We start from the raw sequence: 9,674 nt of genomic DNA, 5'->3' as shown, positions 1-9,674 counted from the left end.
GTCAGAATCAACTCCATGGTAGTGGGTCCAGGTGAGACATAGAAAAATAAGAAAGATGTCTGCCCCAAAGGAGCGTACAACATACACGAGAAAGAGCCAAACACTTACCTTCATATTGTGCCCACGGGGAATAGGTACCAGGAAACACAAAAAGTGTGGTGGCTCTGTACGATAAATACTGTACTGCGAACTGCCAGGTCAGTGGTTCAATTCCACCAGCCGCTCTGCAGGAGAAAGATGAGGCTTTCTGCTTCGGTGAAGATTTACAGCACTGGAAACCCTATACAGGGTCACTATGACTCGGAAGGAATTCTGGTGTGGCGCTGTAGGATAAACACTCAACCTTAAGGTTGATTGGAACCACAAGGTTGGTGGTTCAAACTCACCAGCCGCTCCTCGAAAACCCTATACAGGGTCACTATGAGTCAAGACTAAGTTGACACAGCATTTAACAATATAAATCAGAAACACTCACCAGCACTTAACAACATACAATAATGATGATGAGGCAAATATCATTATAATACTTGACTTACAACGAGAACACCAATGAAGAGATGGGTGAAGGAAGTTAATTATCTAGCATCACGTGGCTGGGAACACTCTAGATTCCCACCCAGGACCTCAGGACTCATTCTTCACCATCTCATTCAAGCCCCTCTTAGTTACTAGCTCACCCCATTGTGATCATATCACTGTTGTTGTTGTTGTTAGGTGTTGTCGAGTCGGTTCTGACTCAGTAACCCTGTGTTCCACAGAATGGAACATCACACAGTTCGATGCCCTCCTCACAATTTTTGTTCTGTCTGAGCCCAAGGTTGTAAGTACTATGTGAATTCATCTCATTAAGGTTCTTCTTTATCCTGGCCAGGAATGATGACCAAAGTCCCTTCTCCAGGGACTGGTCCCTTCTGATAACATGTCCAAAGGATGAGCGATAAAGCCTCACCATCACTGATTCTAAGGAACAATCCAGTGGTGGTGGTGGTGGTGGCTGTGGGTCGTGGAGTCGGTTCCGACTCATAGCGACCCTGTGCAGGGTTTCCGAGGCTGTAATTCTTTACGGAAACAGAAAGCCTCATCTTTCTCCCTCGAAACAGCTGGTAGTTTCGAACTGCTGTCCTTAAGGCTCGCAGGCCGATTCGTAACCACTACGCTACCAGAACTCCTTTAGGAACAATCCAGTTGTACTTTGTCCAAAACGAAATTGTTTGTTCTTCTGGCAGTCGATGGTGTGTAGTCAGTATTCTTCACCAACACCACAAATTAAATGAATCATTTCGACTTCACTCTTCCTGTTCATTTTCCAGCTTTCACATGCAGATGAGGTTTTGGAAGTACCATGACTTGGGTCAGGTGCACCTTAGTTCTCAAAGTGACAAGTTTGCTCTTTAACACCTTAAGGTGGTCTTTTGTAGCAGATAAGATTATTGCTCTTGGCAAATGGGTTGAGGGAGCTGAGAAACTCATGTCTTTAATCTTAGTGTGTTTTCCCTCACCTAAGGAATCAACATGGTATAAAATGAAAAGAATGCAAGATTTAGAGATCATCTGATAGATGGTTTCAGACTGAACCCCACCATTTACTGAGTACGTGACTTGGCAACTTAGTGCATCTCTCTGAACCTCAGTGTTTTTGCCAGAAGGTGTAGGCCAGTGTGCTAACTTTACACACACACTTGTTTGGAGTGCAAACCCCCTGACACAGCATAGATCAGGTTTTCAAGGTTTTTCACTTCACAAAAAAATGAGCCTAGTCAGACCCACTTAGGCTATGGTTTGTCAGCAGTAAGACACTCCTTTGCTTGGCCTGCCGTCCCTTTTCCTTTGCCCCACGCTGAGTTATATTCCAAATGTTCAGGTTCTTTGTGATTCCAAAAAGAGATCCCCATCCTCCTCTTTGACCCAACTCAGTAAAGTCAAAAGCCAGAATGTGCCTTCCTGTCAGGCACAAAAGTAGGAAATTGAAACCAGAAAAATGATTTCCAAACTTGTAACTATCACAGGGAATGGAAAACTCATTTTTTAATTTGGGAAACTGCTTCATTGCTTAGACTCTACATTTAGAATTGAACTTGGCTTTGGGGGCATGTGGAACCGTGGAAACGTTGGCAGATTTAGAAAAGCTGCATTTGGATCATATGACCGTGTAGACAAAGACTACCACCCCAGGTTTTAGCTCCTGAAATCCTTGGGATGTAAAGTATTTGTTTCCCACAAGTGTTACTTGGTTGAAAGAGATTCGATCATTATCAATTCTATTTTTTTGTTGTTGTTGTTATGTGCTGTGGAGTTGGTTCCGACTCATAGCGACCCTGCACAGGGTTTCCAAGGCTGTAAATCTTTACGGGAGCAGACCGCCTCACCTTTCTCTCGTGGAACCGCTGGTAGTTTCGAACTGCTGACCTTGAGGCTCGCAGCCTGATTCGTAACCACTACGCTACCAGAGCTAGCAAAGGAAAATATTTTTAGCCAAAAACAGACTGAATTCAGATGTGTTGTTGTTAAGTGCTGTCGAGTCGGTTTGAACCCATAGTGACCCTGGAATTCAGTCTTTTGTCTCAACAGTAACGTCAGTCTCTTTACAAATGGGGGTGTTCAGTGCCATCCAGTCATAGTGACGTCATACGACAAAGCAAACTACCCCCTAGGGCTTTCTTGGCTGTCATTTTTATGTGATGCTTTAGGATAAGCACTGGACTGCTAACTGCAAGGTCTCCAGATCTTCCTCCCACAGAGCTGTTGGGTGGGTTTGAACCACCGGCCTGTCAGTTAGCAGTCAAGCACTATCATGCCATCAGGGCTCCTTTCTACACATCCAAAGAACTGATTGCTGGCATCTATTCTGACACACAGCCATCTTAACAGGGTTTCCAAAGCTGTTCTGCTCCCACAAAGATCTACAGCCTCGGAGACCCTATGCAGCAAGGGGGAAGGGACCTTTCATCTTCATTCACGGGCCATACAAAATTATCAACTTAAACATGAGCCTGCTTGCTATATTTGATCAAACATTTAATTAACTCACTCGGAGTGTGATGGCTACAGAATTCTGGTAGTATAGGGGTTACGTGTCGGGCAGCTAACCTCAAGGTCAGCAGTTCGAAACTATCAGCTGTTCTGCAAGAGAAAGATGAGGCTTTCTGTTCCCGTAAAGATTGACCGCCTCGGAAATCCTGTCCAGCGTAGTTATGAGTTGGAACCAACTCTACAGTACATAACCAACCAACCAACCAAGTGTGATGGCTGGAACGGCAGTTGCCCCAACCCCGCTGTATAGATAGGGTCACTACGGTAAGAATCAGCTCTGTGGTAGTAAGTTTGGTGTTTTGGTAATTGTAATGGAAATTGTACCGGAAGTTGATTGCCACATCCTTCTCTTGTGGAGAAGCTGGTGGGTTTGAACTGCTGACCTTCCAATTAGCAGCCAAGGGCTAGGGACTGTGCCTCCAGACCTGCTCTCTACATGTTAGATACACTGATGACCACTCCAGTGACTGCTTCATTTGTCTGCCTCTGAGCACAGAGAAGATCTTATTCTTGACACAGAAAAGCACATTGCCTAGTATATATGAGGGGGCTTCCAAACGTTTGTGGCAAACTAAGAATGAAAAGATAATGGAATTTTTCACAAACTTTTTGAAGTCCATTTACATCTGGGGCTCAACTAGTGTTTATTGCACTCCTGAGCATCATATTGTTGTTGTTGTTGTTGTTAGGTGCCATCGAGTTGGTATCGACTCACAGCGACCTTATGCACAGTAGAATAAAACATTCAGTTTGTTGTACTGTGGTGGCTTGTGAGTTGCTGTGATTCTGGAAGCTATGCCACCGATATTTTAAATACCAGCAGGGTCACCCATGGTAGACAGGTTTCAGATAAGCTTCCAGACAAAGACAGACTAGAAAGAATTCTGGTAGCGTAGAAAGAAGGAGTGATTAATTACTTCCAAATACTTAGTAATTGCAAACCTTATGAATAGCAGAGCATCAAATTAGATAAACTCAAAGGTTCTCCCAAAACCAAAACCAAACCCTTTGTCACCGAGTCAATGCCAAGTGACAATGACCCTACATATTGTTTCCGAGGCTATACATCTGTACTGCAGCAGAAAACCTCATCTTTCTCCTCAGAGCGGCTGGTGGGTTTGAACCCCAGACTTTGCAGTTAGCAGCCCAAACTCTAACCCACAGTGCCACTAGGGCTCCTTAAGAGTTTGATGGCGTTAAACTATAATGAACCTAAAATCCACAGGCTTTTCAGTAGAGGGTGCTCTGTCTCCCCTGCAGGATTACATTCAAAGTGCTGTGCAGAATGAGGGCTCCAAGTTACTTACCTGGAATTAAAGCCATTTTTTTAAAACCACACCAAGAAAAACAAAAGGAGAGCGCAATGCAGAGACATGGTTGGCGGGTGGTGTGGTGGTTTTAAAGGCAGTGCAGTGGTTGGCAATTCGTCTGCAAACAGAAAGGTTGAGGGTTTCAACCCATCAGTTACTCCGTAAGAGAAAGATGAGGCTGTCTCTTCCCACAAAGATGGTGGTCTTAGAAACCCTACTCTGTCTTCTTGGGTTGCCGTAAGTCAGAGCAGACTCCATAGCAATAGATGTGGGTGGCTGTCATGTAAGAGGGGCTCTAGTTTTACAGAAATACACCCTGAAGCATGATGGGATGGTGGAGAATTCTGTCAGAAAACCAATGTGCTGTTGTTAGGTGTGCTTGAGTTGGTTCCCACCCATACAGACTTTATGTACAACAGAATGAACCCCTGCCCAGTCCTGAGCCAACCTCACAATTCTTGCTACTCTTGCTAGCTCATTACTTCTGCCACCACACCACTCCATCTTGTTGGGAGTCTTCCTCTTTCTCACTGTCCCTCCATTGTACCAAGCATGATGTCCCTCTCCAGGGATTTATGGTTCCTCCTGATAATATGTCTGAAGTTTGAGACACAAAGTCTGGTCATCTTGGCTTCTAAGGATCATTCTGGCTATACTTTCAAAACACATCTGTTTGTACTTTCATATTTCAGAACCTCTATGGGGCTCATCAGAGTCCTGGGGTGGTGCTGTGGGTTAATGCACCAGTCTGCAAAGCCATTTGAACTACAAGGTCAGCGGTTCAAGTTCACCAGCGGCTCCTTGGAAACCCTATGCAGGATTGCTATGGGTCGGAATCAACTCAACGGCTCTTCACAAAAACAATGGGGCTCTGCAGGATTAGCACTGGGATGAAAGCACAAGGTCAGCAGTTCAAACTCACCAACTGCTCCTTGGAAGCTCTATACAGGGTCGCTATGGTCAGAACAGACTCAACAACACTTTCAACAACAACAACAATTTGGCTCCAGGCAGTCTGTGTGTAATCTTGCCCTACTGAGTGTACAAAAAGAAGAAACTGATGAACATGACTCTGAGCCCATCACGGACCAATTTTCATCAGTAAATGTCATTTTCATGTAGTGCATCATGTGGTAAGTGACAGATTGAACATACTTGACTTGTAAAAGTTCTAAAAAATATAGGCGTAGGGGTATCATTTCGGTGCTTGCGGTGAGCACTGTGTTCTGCAGATACACCTCTGCCTCCAGCCCACGGAATCTGAGGGCTTCAATTAAAGAAGAACCGACCTCCCACAAACTGTTAGGTGTCAGGGTTGAGTAGGTAGAATAGAAAACCTGGCCTGGGGCCCTAAGCTGAGTACTAATTTCACTGGAAGGATAACATTGGGAAGATGTGGTGGTGGTGGTGATATGCCGTGGAGTTGGTTCCGACTCATAGCGACCCTGCACGGGGTTTCCGAGGCTGTAAATCTTTATGGGAGCAGAAAGCCTCATCTTTCTCCCACGGAATAGCTGGTAGTTTCGAACTGCTGACCTTAAGGTTCGCAGTCTGACTCGTAACCACGAACTACCAGAGCTTCTCTCCGCATGCGTTGTTGTTGTTAAATGCCGTCGAGTCGGTTCCGACCCATAGCGACCCTGAACAGGGTTTCCGAGGCTGTAAATCTTTACGGGAGCAGAAAGCCTCATCTTTCTCCTGCGAAGCAGCTGGTAGTTTCGAAGTGCTGACCTTGAGGATCGCAGCCCGATTCGTAACCACTACGCTACCAGAGTTCAGCATGTGTAGTGGTTACTAATTGCACTGCTAACCTCAAGGTCAGCAGTTCGAAACTACCAGTGGTTCCGCAGGAGAAAGATGAGGCGTCTGCTCCCGTAAAGATTTGCAGCCTCAGAAACCCTGTGCTGGGTGGCTATGAGTCGGAACCGACTCCACGGTACTTAACAACAACTAACGAAGAAATGTACAAAAAATTTAAAAGGACGGTAGTTTCGTTATAACTCAAATACGTTGTAAATCGGGGGCGGCCTGTATATAAGTATCTTCCACGCCTTTGGGTATTTTGTTCCTGGTCTACCTGACTGAAGCCACCTTTGTGAATAAACTGTTTATTTTACTTTCAGCCACAGGAGGGCGCAGCGGTATCACTAAAAGGAAAAGAGCCACGCAAAGCTGCCGCCTAGGAAAGGTTGGGGTAAAGACTCATCTATTTTATAACAGACTGTTTTGAGACAAACTCAAATGGGATTGCTCAAAACAGGGGCCCTTTCCAGTCCCTCATTGTGCTAAGGAGAACACATTAAGGCCAGAGAAGTTGTAGACTTGCACTTCCAAAGTCCTCAGGTGGTTAGGGGCCAAGTTTATCACACTGACTTCACCCAAGAATCCCAACAAACCCCCACCGGTGTCCACTGGGCAGGCGGAAGCCACACACTACTCAGAAGGAACAGGAGGACGTCGCATGGGGGCTTCGGGCTTCCCGCTTTTTCTTGAACCTGGTTATGTGCTGTAGAGTTTTACAAAGGAAAAATCAGCCTTTTCTTGGACTTGAAGAGCTTGCTAAGTGGTAGGGAAGTTACAGAGTGCAAAACACAGGAAGAGCAGCTCATAGAAGTATATGGTGTCCAGAAACGCTTAATGAATCACAGCTGCCGCGCTCCCACACAACCACCGGGCACCATACCAGCTGAAGGCAGCTGAGAAGGTCTCACCAAGGCTGGCCTAGCACCTCTGCCGGCCTCCATCCACCAATAATTAGCAAAATATGTCTCTGTTCTTGAGTGTAACACAAAGGACCAAATTTACACAAGAAAGAAGAGGATCCGGAGGGACATTTAATGGTATTATCCCTTTTAGATAAAGAAACATTATCAAATCAGTGGGTGGGACAAACTATCAACCCTCATGGCTGCTGGCTGAAAGGTTAGCAGGTGACTCAGAAGAGAGACCTGCCTATCTGCTTCTGAAAACGCAGCCCTGAAAATCTCATGGAGCAGTTTTACTTGGTCACATGACTTAGAGTTACAGGGTTTCTGAGGCTTTAAATTCTCACCGGAACAGACATCTTCTTTCTCCCATGGAGCGGCTGGTGGGCTCGAACTGCAGACCAGTGGTTTGAAGTTCGGAGCTTATTGTATGTAGCCACTGTGCTCCCCAGCTTTGTGCTAGAGGTGTTTAACCCTAACCCACTGGTGGAATTTCAGTATTGACGACTGAGACAAGCACATGTCAGATGCTTCCAGACAGGTCTCCATGTGAAAAATTATTTCATTAGAATTTTGCTACATTTAATCATAGCCATTCTAACTTAGCAGCTGTTTTCTGTGTAATTTTATTAAATATTTTCACTCAGGTAAGAATCACATATAAGGGTAATAATTTTGATAAATTTTCTTGAAGGATACAGGATTATCGCAGGGGCTTATTAGGAAGAAGTTTTAAGGAAACTGAAAACTTAACGTTGTTGACAAAAGGCCAGGAAAGTTAAACCAAGGATTTTTTTCTCCCATCACGACAATGTTCCGTGCTCATTTTTCAAGGGTAGCAAGGGTTTTCTTAGGAGAATTTCACTGGGAAATCTTACCCCATCCACCCAACAGCCCTGGTCTTTTCCCTTCAGACTGTATGTTCCCAGAACTCAAAGAACTTTTCAAAGGAACACAGTATGAATCTGAAGGATACCAAAACTGCCATTTGGCCATGATGTAAACGGAGGAGCGCAGAATTCTGTGGGGGAAGGGTTAGAGAGCTGGACCTGTGGCCTTCAGAGTGTATAGACCTAGATGGAGGAGATGTTCTGAAGCAATAGCTTCACATTTGGATTATTTTTGTTTAATCAAGGTTTCTATGGAGTCCTGCTGTGGAGCTGTGGGTTAATGCGCCAGACTTTAAAGCACTTGAACTGCAAGGTTAGTGGTTCAAGCTCACCAGCTGCTCCTCGGAAACCCTATACAGGGTCGCTATGGGTCGGAATCGACTCGACAGCACTTAACAACAACAAAAGGTTTCTGTGATTTATAACAGTACTTTTTAAATTCACCCTTCAAGAATTATGACATCGCTAAAGAACTTAGAGAACAAAAGGTAAGAGATATTTCTTAGTTCTCAAATGCAATCCTGACCAGGTCTCTGGTCCTCTATGTCATCACAAATGCCATCATCATAGCTGGACTCATAAAGAAACGAGCTATTTGATGGTTATTTAGTTAAAGAGACACCACTGGGTTTTTCTAGAGGCATATAATCTAAAATAAAGAGTAGTTAGCCTAGGTTGTTGCTGTTAAGTAATGGTAAATTGGTTCTGACTCATAGAGACCCAGTCTAGGAATTCCAAGGAATTGCTGGTGGATTTGAACCACTGACCTTGTGGTTAGCAGTGCAGTGTTTATCTTACACTGCCACACCAGGGCTACTACCAGTTAGCCAATAAAAGACATCAATGTAATAATTTATACAAATCCTGCCTTCCCTGAAAAAAAGCCTTTAAGATCACTTACAACAAAAAACTCTATAATAGGAAAAAAAAAAAAAAAAAAGAACGGAGATGGGAACTAAAGGTAAAGAGGAAAGAACCAAGTGAATACAGTAATTATGACATTTAATATTGTTTCTGAGCTTCCTGGAGGCCAAGGCAAAAGTAAAAATAAGAGCAATTTGCAACATGATTAGAAGACAGGAGAAAGAATGTGGGCTTGTAAATGTATCTGTCAGTAACCAAATCTAACTGGAGTCCTGGTATAGCTTTATGGGTTCATGCGCCAGATTGCAAACCCGCTTGAAATGCAAGGTCGGTAGTTCAAGCTCACCAGCTGTTCCTCAGAAACCCTCTACAGGGTCGCTATGGGTCAGAACCGACTTGACAGCACGTCACAACAACAATCACCAAATCTAACTTTATGTAATGATTTGTATGTGTGGCATTTTGAATGAAGACATGACAGACACCCCACTGGGTGGTACCAAACAGGAAACTGAGGTTCATTACACCCAGACATGTCACTGAAGACAGGGCTGGACATTTCCAAACATTGAAGTCATTAAATACCCTACGGAGCTCAGGTTCACTCTAACACACCTGGGGCTGCCATGAGTCGGGATTGACTTCACAGCCACTGGTTTCTAATTTTATCCTCCATGAGCTTTTGCACAAATTGAAGGGGAGAGAAATTGATATTAAAGCACAACATAAAAAGGCCGATCCTAGCTGAGAATGGAGTGTCCAGCTGATATGAAGTGAGGGGAGATGCACAAGAATGCCCACACTTGCAAATAGTACCCATTTGATCTTGCTTCCATGGCTGAAAGATCACAATTAGACCAAAAAAATGTTTAAAA

Source organism: Chrysochloris asiatica, unplaced genomic scaffold (assembly GCF_000296735.1).
Source record: "Chrysochloris asiatica unplaced genomic scaffold, ChrAsi1.0 scaffold00005, whole genome shotgun sequence".
Classification (NCBI taxonomy): Eukaryota; Metazoa; Chordata; class Mammalia; order Afrosoricida; family Chrysochloridae; genus Chrysochloris; species Chrysochloris asiatica.
Note: the sequence above shows the minus strand (reverse complement) of the source record.